Here is a 15942-nt window from a genome sequence, read left to right as displayed (position 1 = left end):
AGCTAGCTCAGGCTTACAGGAACAGCCCAAATCTATTAACACAGATTCTGACTAGGCAATCCCTAAATGAAGGAAATGGTGCAGTCTTTTCTCATTTGGCAACAGACTGAAGGGGACTTGAGGTAAGCAGAGGCTACTGATCAAGCCAAGGAGTAGTACTGTGTACAAGTAGTAGCACTGTGTAGTAGTAGTACAAGTGATATGTGCACAAGTGTTTTTTCTATATATATTTTATTCTCAGAATTCCATGTATTTTGGTGAGAGGGAATAACAAACTAATTCTAGGGAATCGGGCTTGCTCTAGTAGCTTCCTTTGCATGGAAGAAAAGGAATGACAGACATCACATCTTGTTGTGGGTTTACTGGTTTAATATGACTGGTGAGAAGTACAGAAGTACAGAAGAACAGTCTGAAAGCACAGTCAAAGAGAAAAGTGATTATGTACATTCATCTAGAGAGAAGTGAAGATAATCTGTGCGCTTGAGTACCAGTCATAGCAGCCTAAATTATTACTGCATTTCTAATCAAAACTGGAGGGTAGAGGCAATGCATAGAACCCAGAGATCTACTTCAGTGTTTATTCAAAGAAGAACAGCCTCGAATTGACATTGTACACTGAGTGCTGTTGTAGCCAAACTGTAGGGTTACTATCAAGTAACGCTCAAATTGACATAGGTTCCTTCTCCTGGCAAGATCTATTCAGAGAAGATTCTTTTTAGTGGGCCAATTTTCTGTTTTCTGTTTTTGTTTTTGAGAAAAAAAATAGTCACCATGTAGAGAAAAGTCAAATCAAGTAGATTTTAAACCGAAGGAAGAGGAGAGGCATACAGAGAAGACTGGCACATCATATTCTGGTGTAAAATTTGTGCCTTTATATAGATTAAACACTCTATAAAGAGGCATTAAATTATGAAATAAAGTTGGAGATAAGGATGATAAGCAGATGTAAAGGCTTGAGTCCAGGATGTTCCTAGAAACACAAAACTGACAACTTCTTGCTGGCACAATTGGTACAGTTTGTGTTTCTGTCATTCTGGGACAGAGAGGCATCATACTAAATCCTTGCAGATGACTGAAACACAAATTATATAACCTAATGATGTGCTATTAACATGATGTAGTGGTTACTGTAAGCAAAGAGACCTCTTCAGATGATTCTTGTTTCCAAAAATAGTCTCTTGCCAACTTTTGAGAGACAACTCCAGCATTCGCACTGATATTCTTTCTTTTGTTGTAGAGAGATCCAGTGAACCTTCTGGACAGATAGGTCCCACAGAATCTGTGGGCACAAAATGTTTACAGTTACAAGGAGATCCCCAGTATGCAAGTATCTCATAACAAATATCCTCTAAGTAGAAAATCAGAATAATGAAAACATACAAAAATTTCTAACACAGATAGATCTGAACAGGCTTCTACAGCCTTTTCTAATCAATCTTGAAGTCCTGGAATAATGCAGGCTAGGCACCATTGCAATAACACCTTGATTCCTGCCCCATTTACATAACTAAATTTTATTTTAAAGAAAATACAGACATATGGTGATATTTCTCCTGTGAAGTCAAGATGAGACCAGGGAGAAGAAACCTGGATTTTAAAACTAGGAAGTGCTCCTGTGTTTCTACTCCAGATATCCTTGATATCTTTTGCAAACCTAAATAACAACAGGAGCCTTGGAAAGGGCTCTACATCTCAATGTATACTCCATCCCTGCTGTTTTGTGCACATACAATACTAATGACTCAAATCTGGTCAAATCAGGCCTCTTCTTAACTGTACTTTTTGGAACTGCAACTTTTGGAATCTATGAATGTTTATTTTTTTCTGCTAGAAAGCATATATTCAACAGATTAAAATTTCTGTGTTGGAGAAGAGTCAGACTTTAGTAGGAAAAAGTTTCTGAGGGTTAGTGTGGAACCTGTGCTGAAAACAGAAGGATCAAGTACAGAAAAGTATTCAACAGTCTGTTGAACCAGCACTAACCTGCAATGTCTGAGTGCTCTTAACTAAAATGCTTGTCACTCTTTCAGTCTATTGCTCTTTTCGCTGGTGAATTATACAACATCAAAAAGCAAGAGGAAAAAATGAGAACTGCAAATAGTGAAAAAAAGGATTTTTTATGTCTATGGGCAATCAGTCTCAAGCTTTTGGTCTGGATCAGGCAGGTCTTGTCCTGTATGGCTCATAAATTATAGGATCGTTTGGTGTGCCTTAGTTTCCTTTCCCCTCAATTAGTGTTTTGGATAATATCCTTCCTTCCTTCCTTCCTTCCTTCCTTCCTTCCTTCCTTCCTTCCTTCCTTCCTTCCTTCCTTCCTTCCTTCCTTCCTTCCTTCCTTCCTTCCTTCCTTCCTCCCTCCCTCCCTCCCTCCCTCCCTCCCTCCCTCCCTTCCTTTCTTCTTTCTTTCTTTCTTTCTTTCTTTCTTTCTTTCTTTCTTTCTTTCTTTCTTTCTTTCTTTCTTTCTTTCTTTCTTTTTCTTTCTTTTCTCTCTCTCTCTCTCTCTTTCTCTCTTTTCTTCCACATTTTAAGTTTTATGATAGATCCTTAACCAACAAACAGCTATGATTCTATGATTTTACAACCTTTTAAATGCCACCATGCATCCCATTTGGCCATGGAACGTTTCTGTATACTATGCTGAATTCAGCCCCCTCAAAATTTCTAAAGAGTATGATCTGGGAAAATAAAATTAGTCCTTCTGTTCTCTAGCACGAGTCTTATCAGATCTGAGTTACTTGCTTATTTTTTGGCATTAAGGGGATGGACAGTCCCCAGATAGAAGTGAAAGTTATTGTTATAAAATGGATTAGAAAAATCTAGCCACTTCTTGGTTCATCTCCATATTATTAAGAGGCTAAAACAGCAGGGCAGGAAAATTTTCCTCATTCGCCAGTAGCCAAACTGTGGCCAATCTGGATTCTCTTCTTCTCTGATGGAATCTCTGCAGCCACATTTCAGGACTGAAAATAATTTCTTTCTTTTTTTTTTTTTTTTTGTCTTTTTTTTTTTCTAAAAAAAAACAAACAAACAAACAAAAAACAACATTTTTATTTTTGGTAAATTCTTATTTGTGCCTTAAATGTGCTAAACAAAGCATTTTAAAACTAAAGAGATGATCTACAAACCTTAAAGATGATCATAATGACTGGTGCTTTGCCCAGAAGAGCTGGCAATTTAAATGAGTTATTGGAAACATCATTTATTGGACAAGACCAAAGACAGCATAGCAGACAGAGTGGCTCCAAATCCTGTTTCATAATGGAAAATTTTGTACAGCCAATTCTAACTGTGAAAAGGGTAAAAGAAAAAGTTAGCATGCTAAAACCAACCTGCTTACTTTGGGTTTTGTGTTTCAGACATGAAACACTAACTTGTTGACTATAATAACAACCAGAGGGTAAACCGTGTTACTTTGAAAATAATTTGAAAATAGCTAACATACTATATGTGTATTTGATGTAGGGTGAAACTCCTCAATGTTTGTATAAAGATATAAGTACTGCTTTCTCTGCAAAAATAGGGAACAAGTTTAAAATAGATTTTCTCCAGAAAAGAAAGTCTCATGTTTAGAAGCCAAAGTGGGATTTCTGACTGAGATGTCTGTCATTGATATTAAAAATAACTAAATCAAAATCATTAACAAAAACAAGTAAAATTTTACACTTCTAAATCAGATCTCAGCAGATCTCTTAGCAGTATATTAAATGTATCATTTGGCCTGAACAGCCTCATATGCTAGAAGATATAGCAACTGGTTCAAGCATCTTTATCATTTTGCATTTTGAGTATGTGCAGCATATAATTAAACAAGAGCCTGTGTCAGCAGGGAAATCTCCATTGAAGTGAAAATTTGATCACACAGTTAATTTTGCAACTGTTTTCATGAATAGAAATGTTTCTGGTTATTCAAGACTCAAAGCTACTTTTATTCAAGTCACTATTGGAATCACTGAGACTTCAGCAGAAACAGAATCAAAGTCATTATATGAACCACTAGCAATTCTTGAAATGCTAGTGACTTTTTCCTTTCTATAAAAAGAAATTTTTGGAAGAGTGAGTCATCTGGAGAAAGAAATTGGACAAAACCTTTTTTAATACAAGGAGCTGTCCTATTGGGATTTCTTACTCTTTCTCACCCACAGAAATATAGCAGACAGTATATTTATTTGTTCAAAGAGAATGTTAATTTTGAGAAGAGAGTGCATGATTTTAACAAATGTTCACATGTTCATATCAGATTTTTTTTTTCTTTACAAGAATCAGTTGGTCTGAGATTATAATGTGAACTGTGAATATTGATTTCAAGTGGAAAACAACAACACTTTTAAATGACTAAGCTATTCAGTTTTTTATGGAACACCAATGAGTTTAAAAAGCAGACTAATAGTGCTCCCCCCATCATTTCATCTTAGGCAAGTGAGCTAAATTTAGCAAATAAGCTGGATACAAGGTTCTCCATGCTTGTCAAAATATGATGGCAATTAAACTGGCATCTATTCTGTACTTTTTATATATATATATATTTTTTTTTTTCAAGGGTTTGACAGTTAAAAACTATTTAGAATATTTATGACACTTCCAATGAGTTAGTTAGATTTTTTTTATTGCGTTGCATTTTGCATAATATAATTTGTCACTACTTCTTTATTAAGCTAGTTTTATATTCATAGTTGTCCCACAACACTATATTTTCCTCTTTGTCAGCTCAGAACTTCATTATGAAGGATGAGGTTTTATCGTTTCCTAGTGATGCAAATGTCTACAGTGAATAAGTGTCATTATGCAGGAACAGGAATTTAGTTTTCCTCCATTAAGCAGCCAAGCTAATGACTCAACAAGTTTATAGCCCACCACAAAATTTGATAGCTTGGTGTGAGTTAAACAAATGATGGTTGCATATTTATATGAAAATGAAAGCGACTTTTTGGGGCTGGATGTTGTGCTTATCCCATTTGCAGCCTAGGCTTCCATTTTGAACTTAAAGAAAGGAAATTCCCAGTTACTTTAAGATGAGCACACCTCTTGTCCCTCCTCTAGCTGACATGAGTCCTATATGACAACACCAATGTAATGGGGAAAAAATATATATATAATAGCGAACATTCAAACCCCATGGAAACATTCCCATTTAATGGTTTTAAATCTCACAAATTTTCATTATATCCAGCAAATAGGCTATTCATAATAAACATTAGATGAAACAGAAGAGGATATGTTTTTAGCAGTGAAGCATTTCCGTCTGGGTATGATACTTACTCCATGCTGTTTCAGGGCAATGGACAGCTATCTAGCCAAAAAGCCTTCCAAGCTCTTTCTTTTCTTTATACAGTTAATTTTAATTAATTAAGAGAATGACTGAAAAAGGCCTATCTCACTGTCCATTTCATTCCCTCTGTTGTATAAATTTTTCCACATGGTATTTTTTTAAATGCTTTGCTTCTAATTCCAAATATGTCCAAACTTAAAGCTTTCAACATTTCCTTTGGGAGATTGTTTCTCAATTTAAGGGATCACATTGTCAGGATGATTATTCAGATATTTAGACTTTTTTTTTTTTCCTTAATTTCAATCTATTTCTCCTGGGGTCAGATTCCTGGCTGGCATAAACTGTCATAGCTACTCTAATTTCCTTTGGGTTTGGACAGTATGAAATTTGGTCAGGGCTTTCCCTTCCTACTGTGCTAAAAATTCTTCTCTCATCTGATACATTATATGATTAATCATCATGCTCGCATTTAGTCATTGCATTCTGTATTTAATAACTCTATCAAATCCTGCTTTCTAATACCATATTGCTTGCTGTGTCAATCATTCCATCCCATAATTCACTTATTAATCCATACTTCATGTAGAGATTAAAATCAGATGCTGAACTAGATTAAACTTCTTCATTGTGATAGTAGAACAGCTGCCATGATCATAAAAGAGGATTGTACTGAAAGCAATGAAGATCCCACTTTTGATAAACTTTGTATTTGATATTTCTGTTTACAGGTAAAAGCAAACAGAATCAGTGATATAACATGTTTTTGTTGAGATTATTTTTAAAAAGTCCTATAACTTCTCTGCATCTAAGTGTTCATAAACAAAAAATGATTATTTAAGATCAACTCTATACTTCAGTGGTGTTTCCTACCTAAAATATATCCCCAAATCTGGCTCATAATACTTGCTGATATAAAATTACCACCACTTCCCTAGCTTGTAAATATATTAGTTCCACAATGAATGGCTATTTATAAATATCAAGGGAATACATTGACTCAGGTTTCATGACTGAGCTGCCACTCGTTCATCTTCTCAAGGAAGAAACCAAATGAGATTTAATAAGAGCAAGTGTAGAGTCCTGCACCTGGGAAGGAACAACCCAAAGTATCAGTACATGCTGGGGAGCCTGTACTGATGTACTGAGTACCTGCTGGAGAGGAGCTCTGAGGAGAAGGACCTGGGGGTCCTGGTGGACAACAGGTTGACCATGAGCCAGCACTGTGCCCTTGTGGCCAAGAGGGCTAATGGGATCCTGGCGTGCATTAAAAGGAGCGTGGCCAGCGGGTCAAGGGAGGTGATCCTCCTCCTCTACTCTGCCCTGGTCAGGCCTCACCTGCAGTACTGTGTCTAGTTCAGGGCTCCCCCGTGCAAGAAAGACAGGGATCTCCTGGAAAGAGTCCAGTGGAGGGCCACAAAGATGATATAGGGCCTGGAGCATCTTCCCTATGAAGAAAGGCTGAGAGACCGGGGTCTGTTCAGCCTGGAAAAGAGAGGACTGAGGGGGGATCTCGTCAATATATATAAATACCTGAGGGGTGGGGGACAGAAGGATGTAGCCAACCTCTTCTCAGTGTTTTGTGGGGATAGGACAAGGGGCAATGGCTGCAAGTTAGAGCACAGGAAGTTCTGCACTGACATGCGAAAGTACTTCTTCACGGTGAGGGTGACGGAGCATTGGAACAGGCTGCCTAGGGAGGTTGTGGAGTCTCCTTCTCTGGAGATATTCAAGGCCTATCTGGATGCCTACCTGGGCAGCCTGCTCTGAGGAACCTGCTCTGGCAGGGGGGTTGGACCCAATGATCTTTCAAGGTCCCTTCCAACCCCTACAGTTCTGTGATTCTGTGATTCATCACTCATGTTTTCTTCTTCTATATGTACTTTTGCTACTTTCTGTACTGAAAAGTGGCATCACTGTTGTTATACGGCCAACCTTTTCTAAAGTCAAAGATAGATTCACTTTCTGAACAAAACACTGGTGCATCACAGAAAAACTGTGATGAAATTTTTTTGTGTGACAAATAATGTTATCACTAACAGTATCCTAGAAACTCCATTACTTATAAGTATTGCAAAAACAATGTCTTTAAATGATAATACTATAAACATCAATGGTAGTTGAATGCCCTGACCTTGCTTATTTCCAGCCTAATTCTTACAGACATCTATCTTTAATGTCTGTTACTCTGACAGTACCAAGGTAGTTCACATTTTTGAGTACTCTTCATGGTGACAACACACAAAAATATCTCTTTGGATCTGAGAATTGCTTTAGCCATGTATCATTAGAGCTGGAACCTCAAAAAGTATTTCAATGGCTTGAGCAATGTGTTCTTAATGTATACCCATGGCATTGAGGACTATATTAGGAAAAATTTCAAACTATTGCTTCACTAGTCTCTTGTGAACAGTAGATCATGTTTCAGACTGTAGGCTTAAATTGGTGGCTTTTTTTTTTTTTTTTTTTTTTTGCTACAGCAGAAATAAATTTCACAGGTAGAATGTATAATGTAAGTTTTTATAGGGAGGGAAAAAAAAAAAGGAAAAGAAAAGAAAAGAAAAGAAAAGAAAAGAAAAGAAAAGAAAAGAAAAGAAAAGAAAAGAAAAGAAAAGAAAAGAAAAGAAAAGAAAAGAAAAGAAAAGAAAAGAAAAGAAAAGAAAAGAAAAGAAAAGAAAAGAAAAAGCATAAACTAGTTCACAGTTGGCTTTCAGTTAGTTCTACATATTAGCAGTCACAAAAATGAGGTTTGTGGCCTCAGGCATTAAATTCAATCACTTCATCTTTTCAAGTAGCAACCCTATTTTTGTTTCCCTCCAGGCACACACTCACAGGGCAATCATGTAGAATTCTCAATTCAAGTATGAATGGTTAGCTAAGCTTTTCTCTCAACAAACCACATTATAGAAAATTTAGGGAAAATCAGGCTATTATTGAAAATCACAAAAGCCAGATTTTGGTAACATGATAGCTCTAGGGACTGGAAAAAGAAAAATCAAACAGTTGATCAAGTCTAAGCCATGACACAGGTTATGCTTGATACCATCATCTAGTAGGTGTTACAAACCCTGTGTGAAGTGATTCAGTGGTCCCAACTCTATAGTTAAATGTCTCAAATAAAATAGTTGCAAATAACATGACGTTTTTTGTTGTTTGTTTTTTAATAGGCTTCAACAGATAAATAATGGATATGCTAGAACTGATGATCTGTAGCGGGTACCTTCAAATCAGGTTGAAATATTGGTGAAATAATCCCACTGATTATATTATTCTGGACTGGCAATGATTTCAATATTTTTTTTCAGAGAGTTGGATTTTTATTTTTTTTATTTTTTGATAAGTAGACCAAATATTTTTATAAAGGCCACAAACGTTATTTTATCACTGAGTTATCACCCACTACTGATGCAAAAGAGAAAATAATCAGTACCGTCATGTTGTGTAGGTAGGGACAGAAGAGGTAGGTGGGGATAGAATATTCTGAAATTCTTAAGAAGCTCTGCTACATAACGAAAATATACCCACAGCAGCTTTTGGGCCCGGGCCAGATTCACAATAACAGGAACATAATTCTTTTGATTTTGTAGTATACAGTTTAACCATAGTATATTGTAAGGTGAGAAAAACTGTAAAAATAAATCCTTGGTATAATAATGTGACAACAAATTATAATCATAGTAACACATTTTGTATGTGTTATCACTTAACATTAGGGATTTGTTTGTGTTACAGAAATATTGTTTCCATTTTATTGATTGAGAAATCAAGGCCCAGAGAGATTTGTGATTTTTTTTTCAGACATGCTGAGTTTCCCCATTTGAGTGAATTGTTGTTGGTCCTGTTCCCATAGGTCAAGTGTTCAGCTCATTAAAATGTTCCACCATCACAATTCAATGACCTTGTGGGCAATCTTTGCAGAGGCTAATGACTTATTTAACATCAGCATTGATCTGCCAGGTATGATCTCTTTGAGTTAGAAGATCTATAAATACAGCTTAATCATTCAAAGGGCTTAATTAGCTACTGCATCACTGCAGTTTTATGTTGATGTAATGTCATTGCCTTTATATGAGATTACTGAAGAATCAGACTGTGATTTAATATTTACTAGCTAGTCTTTTAAATACCTCAGGCTCTTCATATCTTATTTTCAGAGATGCTGCTATCTAGTGCCCATGGGCTGTATGAATTTTAGCTTGGACTGCTGGCTAGTCCAAATTTCTGTATCTTTGCATGCAGTTGTGAAGACTGCATGCACAATGTGTCTAGATCAACATATATTTAAATAGGTATTAATGTGCAAAAATAAATCCACACACAAAATTTGGTAATTGCATACACATATACATTTCTGGAAAACTGATGTTCAAAGATGCTTTTTCTTTTCAAAATCTTTAGTTAATGGTAAGTCTGTTAGGGAGATTGCTATTCTTTTCCTTTGCTGTTTCCTATGTGAATAGCTAGAAAAACATGCTCTCATTTATCTTTGACAGAACTAAAAATATGTGATTGTGTTCATAATCCTTATACTTCAATTATATTTCATGGTAATATTTGCTACTTAAACATTATGCAAGCTGTTCCCCATTTAACGACTGTTTTCTCCTGTTCACAAAATTTCAAGGTTAGCAGAAGGTCAAGCTGCACTTTGCTGAAGAAGCCAGTTATAAATCTCACTAATGTATTTCATCATGTGATGTTTTTCTGGTCATACTGGTGATTGTTCTGGAGTAGCAAAAGGTTAGCTGAGCCTACATGATACAGTGATTACTTCTGAATTCACTGTTTTTACAGAGAAAATATAGGTAATGTTGCTTCCACATTTCTCTTTCCTATTGCTGTATTTGAACTGAGAACTGTATTCTTCCTTAAACATAATGAAACTGTGCTAGCTGATGGCAATAAAGGTTTCCTTGTGAGAATTTTAGTTGTATGGTAGATTCTAGGGACATCTGCAGTGAACAGTTAGCTGTTTTCTAATTGATAGGTTAGCTGTTTTCTAATTTATAGGTTCTTGATTATTAGCTTCTTCCTAAGAGACTTATCCTTTATTCAAAAGAACTGCACCTTTAGTCTCAAGCTGTCTGCTGTATAGAGAGTAGTTGAATAGGGAATATGTACTGGGTAAGTGGGAATATATCAAATAGAGGCTTTGGGAGTTTATGTATAGGAGACTCCAGGTAATGTGGAAGAAGCACTGGTAGTTATGATCCACAAGGCTCAGTCCCTAGCCTTGGCTGGAGAAATCACCTTCAGAAAACTAGAAACTATGACCCAGGCATTGATCTGGAGTGAAGATGCTCCTGCACAGGCAGCACCCATCTCAAACAGCATCCATATCAGGCAGCATCGAACTCAAGAATTTTTAGATGTTTGCTATGAAACAGAATGTATTTGTAAGCATGTTTCTCCCTTTCCCTTTCACAGAATGGAGGATACCCAAAGGAGGAGAAAAAAAAAAAAAAAAAAAAAAAAAAAAAAAAAAAAAAAAAAGGAAGTTGCTCTTCCTTTAACAACTAATGTTCTAACCCCACTGTAGAAGGCCACCAAATATGTAAATATGTCAAGATATGCACTGTGAAGCCATGTTGGCTGTTACCAATCACCTCCTGGCTCTCCATGTGCCTTAGCATAATTTACAGGAGGATCTGCTCCATGATCTTGTTGGGCATGGAGGTGAAACTGGCTGGTCTGTAGTTCCCTGGGTCTTTCTTTTTTTCTTTTTTGAAGAAACGGGGGTTATGTTTCCCCTTTTCCAGTTACTTGGAACTTCACCAGACTGCCACAACTTTTCAAATGTGATGGATAGTGGTTTAGTAACTTAATCTGCCAGTTCTCTCAGGATCCCCAAATGCATCTCATCAGGCCTTATGGACTTGTGCACATTCAGGTTCCTTAGATGCTCTCAAACCTGATCTTCCTCTACAGTGGGTAGTTCTTCATTCTCCTAGTCCCTGCCTTTACCTTCTATGACTTGGCTGGTGAATGTTATGTGATTGGACTCAGCCCATTAATATAGCCTGTCCTCTCTGCAAAGCCTTCCTGCCCTCAAGCAAGGAATGGAAAAGAAGTTTGGCTTTGCAAAGTACGGTATGCTGTCACGTCTACAAGAAATTCTTGCAAAGCTGATTCTGAAATGAATGGGTGCTTATACCCTTACCCAGACATGCTAAGGACAGAACAGAGAGGGGTAGCTGAGACAAAAACTGTCCCTTAGACTGACATTCTGTGAGTGACTGAGCATGAACAGACTGACTCAGGTAGATTTTACACTCACATTGAATTTTAGGGAGCCCAGCACTTAAGAGAAACAGGAAACACTAATTCATTCAGGGGCCTTTTGGCCTGTGAGTTTTCTATCTTTGATGATTTGTCAATGGTTCAGGACCAAATTAATTATTTTATTAAAACACTTATTTTATGTTCATGGTAAAATACTCCAAGACATTCTGAAGGCATCTTTTTGATGCTAAAGGTCACGTATTTTCCCACCAGCCATGTTTACTCAACTGACTTTAGTGACAATGAAGAGCCAAAATAGTTGATTGAGTTAATAACGCACAGATTGAAGTATTTCTAAGTAGCAATCACAGAACAATCATATTATGACCTGTCTAGTCAATTGCACATGAATTATGAAGCATTAAAATAGGCCTTGATGGCCACTACCATAACAAAGGCACAAGTAGCAATGCACCAATTGGTTTTACGATGACATTCATAGCACAAGAAATGAGTCAAGTGTGAGTAGAAGTGCCCAACATTTTTTATTGTATTTCTGTGTTTTAAATATTACCTGAAATGATTCCATCATTTTCCCAAAAGGGTTTGTGGGATCTTTACCTTTATAGTTTGCATTAGACATTCCAGCAGCAGGAAAAAAAAAGGCTTAGTGAACTCGACTTGCTTATAAGGAAGAAAGGAGTGTGTAATGTTTAAAAAAGTGACTGTGCCTTACAGGAAGACACATGTTAGAAGCTGCCAGGTATGCGGCCAGATCAGTGATCCCCCAGAAGATCCCCCATCTGTGCTGCAGATGCCTATTTAAATATTATAAGTTCTAACCCCAATGTTAATGGAGGGAGGTCTTTGATTTTTTCCCAATTGCATGCAATGTACACTCACAATCAAATGGTGTGTGGTTGGCCTTGAGTCTGTGAATGCCTGTGAACAAGTGGAGTTGGGCTGTAAGAAGGTCTCTTTAGAACATTTCACTGACAAGGGCTTGCACTGCCTCAAGCAGAAAATCGCATGCCTAAGTGCTGGCTTCTGTCATCATAGCTAAACAAACCCCGAGAGAGGATTTTAGGTTTGTTTTTAAGGAAAAAGATGTTAGTCTTTTGAGCTCTATTCTCTAAAACAGAATAATCTCGATCCACTGGAAAGCAAAACAAAATAAAAATCAAGATTTCATGATCCAATAGATCACAGTTAGATATTGTAACCTTTATAACTTAATCTGGAAATCACTATGCATAAGAACAAAAGTAGCTGAAATATAGCTCATAGGCAGGTTGTAACCTATGCTTGCTCCTCTGAGATTAATAGCACCTTCATCTCCGGAAGAGTATCAATCATCATTAATAGGTTGGATTCCAGGCTTCTGCCGTCATTGCTTTTCTGATTATTGAGGACTCATAGAGATAAGGCATATGCTGTGAATAATAAGCCTACCTGGTCTCCAACCAAAGTTACAAAAATCTGAAGTTACTTATTTGGGTGACCTGCACAAGTCTCAGTTATCTGAGATTTGAATGGATTGCTTGTATTTTAGAAATCTTTAACCATAAACAGAAATTCTTATACAGTAAAATATAAAAACATATTGGAAACTTAGATGTATTTTATGGAGTGTGTATATATACATATATTTATTAACTACTTGCTAAGACTTGTGTGTGTTTTGGTACTTCTGCAGCAGAACAGGTAGAAACAGAAAAGACCATAAGCTGTATTTCTTTCTGTATGGAGATAAACTTAGCTAAATAAATGGGTATTTGTATTGAGATTTTATTTAACCAGTTTGATAGAGGCTTCTGTGGCAAAATTTAGATTTGGCTTCAAAGCAAACTTTAACTCATCCCCAAGCAGAGTAATTTCCTCTAGTGCTCTAGGGTACATCTACATTCAGGTAGAACTATCCAATAACTATTGCATTTCTTATGTATGTAAACATGCTCTGTTTTATAGAGAACAAGAGAAACTGATGGTCATTGAGTGTTCATAGTTTCCTTCCTATTACCCGAGAACTGAAATTCTTTAGTGTCTTCTAAAACTAGGTCATTAAGTTTCTCTTATGTCTAAAATAATTATGAATTTACTAGCCTCAGTATATGCATTTTAAAGAATTAATAAGAATTTAATAAATGAGTTGTGTCATTCTCATTAAAATGTACTACACATTACTGCACACAGTTATGTTAAAAACGCTTTTTCAGTGTAAAGCAGTTAGAGATATAAGTTAGCTGAATACTAAGCTCTCTTTAACTCCCTAGTATATATGACATAATAATCAATTATAAGATCACCCATGAGATTTTGCACAGAATAATTGATCCTGTCTGAATAAGGAGCTATTCAGCTCTGTTTTCCTTTTAAAAATTATTATTGTTATTGTTATTATTTTTATATTAATATTAATATCAATGTCAATATTATTTTGGTGTGTGGCTCTCTTTCCATCCCCAGCAATCTCCCAGACTCTTGATTGCCAGATAAAATCTTGACATCAGTGAAAAGCAGTGTCTTTTCCCCAGTCACAGCTTCAGAAATAGAACAGTTGTTTTGGCTCTAGTTTAAGAAAAACACATAAGGGGCTGATACCTGTCATGGAGAATATTAACCAGAATGCATAAAAATTGGCAAAGAAATAAGCAACAAGGTCTTATGACTGGATCCAATACTTTAACAACAAACAGGACCATGAGTCCTGACTGCAGACTATTGTCTGTATACATTTTTTGGCTCAGAACAAGAAGGTTCTGCAGTGAGGATGTGGTTTTCTAACTTTAGAGCAGGAAGCTAGGTCACGGCTGAGATAATTAAGAGAAGTTCTTGAGGGAAGGTAGTAGGCCCTGGTAAAGGACTGTTGTCCTTTCCTTAGTCTAATACAAGCTTCATTTCTAGTGGAGAAAAAGACTGAACCTTCCTATGAGTCTTTTGTCACAGAGCATGTACAGGACAATGCTTAAATGGGATCTAGAGCTTTAAGCAGAAAACTTTGAAAGCCAAACTGAAACTGCAGTTGCCTTTGCACTAATGGAGGAAAACCACCTACCAGAGGAATCTTCTCTTTTTGCCAGGGTATTGCTATTCATGTTCAATGAAATGTCTGCAAAGAAAAATTCTCAGTAAATGAAGGACCTTACCGTTGTCACTTGGTTAATCAGAAATGCCATTTCCGGGAGAGTAAACATAGTTTTTCTTCAGATAAAGCATTTCTACAAAGTAAAAACAGTATCTATGTCATAAATACTATGAAGTTATAAATAGAAAAAGACCTGTTACATAAAAGGTACATCTACATGTTAGAAAGACAGAAACAAAGGTATTTATACCTACAAAATTAAAGTTTAAATGTATTTTATTCTGTGTCATCTTTCTGCAATCTAGACAACATCAGATATGTGTCAGAGGTACAAAACAATGAGCCAAATGCTAGTAAAAGACCAATAAGAAACAGTACCAGCAACACTCTTTTCCATTAAATTAATCTTATATCCTTGAAATGCAGAAGGTCCAGAGAAGAGAGGAATGGAGATATATTTGTTTCTCCATTTTTACTTCATAAAGCAAGAAAGAAAACTGCATATGGAAGCAAAATATGAAAGTTTTAAAATGTTATTATTATTTTAAATGAAGTTTACATGTTCTTCAGAGAAGTTAAATCAAATGTTTCAAATGTATGGTATAGATTTTAGTCTGTATAAAGGCTGACAAAGGTGAGCAGCATGGAGGTGGGAAAAAGGTGCTTCTCTTTAAGAAAAGCTTTGAAAATAACTGAGTGTGAACTGAACGCTATTTTTTGCAGAGCTGTTTTTATGAATTCCTAAAATATCGTTGGAGGAGTCCAGTATCTTAGCTGTGTGTTACCTAGCTCTGCCTCAATTTGTAATTGAATGTTAGTAATGAGCTCCTGACAAAGTGTCACAAATGACAAAAGGCCCATATTGGACCCAGTTGTAATACATTTGGGACAGGAAAGGATGGGGAGAGCTATACCAGTATTTGCCCTGAACAAACTGGTAAGTGTGTGCCATGCCGGACAGTGCTCATGAAGAGGTATACCCTATTGCTGCCCTTCCTGCTGTCTCCCTAGTAAACTCATGTATATTAAAAGAGCTTTTAATACAAAACTGTAACCATATCTGTTTTGAATATTTACTATCAGATGACCATGGCTACTGGAATCAGAATTTGCCTGTTCATAGCCAAGTATGAGCTTTTTACCTGTTTTTAGCACTTATTCCCACTCCCTCAGCTGAGTAACGTTAGCAACAGTAGACTTTGGTCAGAGTTCAAATAAGCAAGTTGCTCTGTTCTCTTTGGACACAAGTCCCAGATCTTAAGTGATGATATTTATCATGGCAATGTCACCTTCATATGGAGGAATGTATGGACCATGTATTTAAAAATATAAAAAGCAAGAAGATTGTGTTCCTTTGGGGTTTGGAGAAAGA

General features: G+C 36.4%; 1 long non-coding RNA gene across 2 annotated transcripts in view; it reads right to left on the bottom strand.

Moving 5' to 3' along the window:
- Window positions 1-351: 351 nt before the first annotated feature.
- LOC116486817 overlaps window positions 352-15942 on the bottom strand; it is a 29228-nt gene continuing 13637 nt past the window's right edge. For both annotated transcript variants that reach the window (XR_004252997.1, XR_004252998.1), the window contains 3 exons: window positions 14632-14703; window positions 3126-3286; window positions 352-1279 (listed from right to left, as the gene is read on the bottom strand). This is a non-coding gene — a long non-coding RNA (uncharacterized LOC116486817). The remainder of the gene's footprint in view (window positions 1280-3125; window positions 3287-14631; window positions 14704-15942) is intronic.

The sequence above is a fragment of the Aythya fuligula genome, chromosome 2, assembly GCF_009819795.1.
Source record: "Aythya fuligula isolate bAytFul2 chromosome 2, bAytFul2.pri, whole genome shotgun sequence".
NCBI lineage: Eukaryota > Metazoa > Chordata > Aves > Anseriformes > Anatidae > Aythya > Aythya fuligula.
This window is presented reverse-complemented; position numbering and strand designations above follow the sequence as displayed.